The 4,176-nt window shown below is 26.4% G+C and overlaps 1 long non-coding RNA gene across 4 annotated transcripts; it reads right to left on the reverse strand.

Annotated features, from left to right (window-relative positions):
• Positions 1-294: 294 nt before the first annotated feature.
• Positions 295-3,276, reverse strand: LOC133804020 (uncharacterized). Of its 4 annotated transcripts, none has more exons than XR_009878272.1 (3): positions 2,833-3,276; positions 2,683-2,739; positions 295-881 (listed from the first exon to the last, which is right to left on the reverse strand). It is a non-coding gene; the product is annotated as an uncharacterized LOC133804020 (long non-coding RNA). The 4 variants fall into 4 exon arrangements; XR_009878271.1 differs by having other exon boundaries at positions 295-475; positions 2,413-2,739; XR_009878273.1 differs by having other exon boundaries at positions 2,413-2,739.
• Between the last annotated feature and the right edge of the window lie 900 nt (positions 3,277-4,176).

The following is a 4,176-nucleotide window of genomic DNA, read 5'->3' on the forward strand; positions in this document are numbered from 1 at the left end:
TCGATGTTACTAGCTAAACCGACAGTTAAAAATTGTCACCGTTGTTGTCAATACCGACAATTAGCAACCTACACCAACAATTAATAACTATTACTGTTGCTCTCTACACCGACAATTAATAACTATTGTTAAAAAAATATATCAAAAATTAAAAAAAAAATTGCTAAAAAATAGCCACTTAGTGTTATATATATTTTAAAAATTACATAAATATTGAACTAAATGAGAGTACAAAAAAAACATCACATTATAACCATAATATAAATTTTAAACCAAAAATTCATATCAAAATCATAACTCTAAAAATACATCTTATTATTAATTTACAAATCATATTCACATTTACACAACAAATTATAATCATAACAACTAATATATGACTTCCACCTTCGACACGAATACACCCGAATACACCTTGCAATCTTGTTGCTTGAAAGCTTAGTGCTAGCTGGCAAACGACCAAGCTCGTACATACCTACAAATAAGTACAGTTAGAAAACAAAATAACCAAATATTACAAGTTTACATGGAATTTACTGTTATCCAAGTTTACAAGGAATTTACTGTTATCCCAGAATAATCTGAAGTATTACTGTTATCATACCGTCTTTAACAAATCCTATTTAACAGAGAACTGTATATATGTAACAAGCAAGTATGATCTTAAAAATATCACTACTCATATTTTAATCTACAAGCCCATAGATTATCGATATACAACATAGAACTATTATTAAATATACAAGAACACTATGGTTTACAGATCAATTTATGTGATACTTATTTATCACAGATCTTTTGAAGAAAAAAAAGACCTCAAAAGAATACTTATCTTCAAGTGTTGCAAGAAATATGACCACAGAGCATAAAAAGAAATAAATCTGCAGTCAAATAATGAAATAATATTAAATATTAGAACACATCAATCTCAAAAGTATTATATTTATAATCTATATGTATAAAGAATTATAAAGACCAGAGTAAATCAATACAATTATGTATACAAATAAGATAAAATTTTAAACGTCAGCTACATCCTCACAGCTCATTCCTAATTCAATTAAGAAAAGATGCTTGAGATTTGAACCTTACTAATGTTCTATTAGTATAGTAAATATAAGATTGGTTAGAGCTACAAGGTTTTAACCCTTGAAATACCATTTTCTTTATCAAGCCAAACACGTGAGATACAATCTCAACTCTAATCAACCTTATTAATGATCCAAAACAATTCAAAATATATATATATATATAAAAACTCACTAGGACAATATTAAAACAAAGATTCTTTCATATTAAAGAGAGAAAAAGAATCAATAGAATAAGGCTAAATTTCTAACAACACATTTTCTCAAAATCTAAACATCTAATTCAACTATTGTGTATGCTCCAAATACACTTATTAAAAACCTTGAGAGTAAAGGAGCTTACATAAATACAAATACTAGTTGCACATAACATAGTAAAAATTTAATAAAGCAATCTCTAGTAAAGTTGAAAATCTAAAGAAAGTTCAAGAAATCTGCACAAGGAAATGGAGAAAAAAAATTATAAATTAGATAACAATTTATTTCAAGCACCAACAAATTCATCATCTTTTGAAATAGTCTACAAGAACAAAGGCAATATTAGGGAGAAAAGGTCTCTAGTCTTAGTTCTAAATCTTGGAACCCAACAGAAACACAATAGGTGTCAAATACTGAACAAAGTAGGCAGTACAACTGAGAACATAACATCCAAACACCTCTAATAAAGTTCTCAGTGGTTTTGTTTAATGGAATGAGTAACGTATATCAACAAGCTTGGTCATTAAATTTCCTATACAATGTGAATCTGACAATAAATGAGCCAAGACAGTATTCAAAAAATAAGTGAAATCTTGGGTGTTTAAACAGAGATGCCAATCATCATTCATCATAGTGCTCAAATTTTTTTGGTCAAACATGTGGAAGGCTAATGGCATATCTACACTCCAGAATAAGTCGAATAGATTGTAATATTTTATTGACCAAGACTATAGTCATAACAAATCAATAAGTTTCACATCAATATATATATCATTTATAAAAATTAAAAATAAAAATAAAAAACTTAAATAATTAGAGAGTTAAGCATGCGTCAAAAATGATTATATAGATCATATGTAATTACTCTTTTGACTCATCATCCAGTAGAAAAAAAATCATCTCATCCAAAATTATGACTTTGTTTTCAGGCCAAATCAATATATAGCACTCTATTCAAAAGAAAAAAAAATGAAGCCATAAACATTAAAATAGAAAGAAAAAAAGAAAAAAAACTTTTCAAGTGTAGATTTAAATTATGTATTATTACCTTTTTACTTTATTTATGTATCTAGATACCCGATTTAAGTGTAGTTTTAAATGATCTAAATATTTAAAAAAAAAAAACCTTTGTTGAAGTGGTGGAGCTAGCGATCAGTGTTGGATCATGATGATCATCAGCTATGGCTGTAGAGTTGGTCATCTCCATTACTGAAGATTCAGCTCTCAACTCATGACCAAAATAAACCTCATGGATATGAAACATATAGATCATGATAATGAACTCATATATGTAGTAAAAAACTAACTAAATTTATGAAAGAAAGACTCAATTTTTGGAGAGACACAACATTAGTTAGGTTTAGATCGACATATTATACACATCTGATATCTGTACCTTATATATATAAAGTGAATGGATAATAATAACCCACGCCACATAAACTCTGATAATCTGCATAACAATATTGAAACCCATAAATCTCAAAAGTCATAACATGTTCTTAACACTAATGAAACCCATAAATCTCAAAATCATAAATATTACCAAACAAAACTTCTGGGGCTCACAGTGTCCACCATCTCTGTCCTCTATCAAACCCAGTCACCCCAAAGCTCAAAGCCCCCATCGAAGCCCAAAATAGAGAGTGGGGGGAGAGAGATGAAAAAACAAAAAAGAGATGGGAAGAGACTTACAGTCACGTTACAGGAGGGAGGGTAACAAGATCCCTTTGCCAACGTAACAAGCCCTACAGAGATAAGAGGGTGAGAAAGAGGGAAACAGAGAAGAAGACTAAAAGAGATATCTGGCTCTGCTGCTGCCGCTATTGTCGTGCTGGCTGTGCTCCCATTGCTGCGTCGTGGGTAGACACGCCGCTGCCGAGAGAGAAGAGGTTCGGGAATCGGGATGGAGAGAGTGGAAAGAGACAAAGTGTGGGAAAAGAAGACAAAGATGGAGAGGATTTAGTTTTAGGGCTTCTTTCTTTACCGTTTTTTAAGTTTTATTTTGAAAAAAAATATAATTTATGTAATATGTATATAATATTCAAATATATATTTATTTTTTATGGAAATTATTTTTAGTTTAAAAAAAATTAAAAACATCCATTCTTACCGTCTTTTCTAGTCAAGAGAAGTTCTTAATTTTAACAATTTGTTTGGTTAACTTTAACACAATATTCTAAATATTTTAATAGAATATATATTTAAAATTAACTTAAAAATAAATATTTATCAATTATATTAATATAAATTCAAACATTATAAAATACCATTATTATAATAATATTTAATATAAAATTACAAAAATAATAATTATATTAATATAAAATCAAATATAAATTCAAAATCAAAGGTTATAAATATCATAAAATATTATTGTGATAATAATATATAATCCTAATTTTTTACTAATTAAATTAATAATAATTCAAATATTATGAAATAGTATTTAATACAAAACTAGATATTTAATACTTATATAAATATAAATTTAAATATTATAAAATATCATTATAATAATATAATACATAATCTTAATTTTATTAAAAAAAATTATCATTTGTGTTTAAAAAGGTTATCATATTATAGGTATATATATATTTAAAAAAATCATAAAAAATGTTTTGGTTTAATTTTTTATTTAATATGTTTATGTCATTCTTTTATATATAATATTATTTATTTATTTGAAATTTATATGATAATAATACAAATTTAATAAATATAATTAATAAATTCTATAAATAAAACTAAGCAAAAACGTTCATTGCACGTTGTTTATATCTAGTATCTTAATATGCATTAGAATTATAATTTTTTTATTTGAATTATTTTTTTTATCTTAATAAGTATTATTAATACAATATATTTAATTAACTAAAAGTACAAT

Source organism: Humulus lupulus, chromosome X (genome assembly GCF_963169125.1).
Source record: "Humulus lupulus chromosome X, drHumLupu1.1, whole genome shotgun sequence".
Classification (NCBI taxonomy): Eukaryota; Viridiplantae; Streptophyta; class Magnoliopsida; order Rosales; family Cannabaceae; genus Humulus; species Humulus lupulus.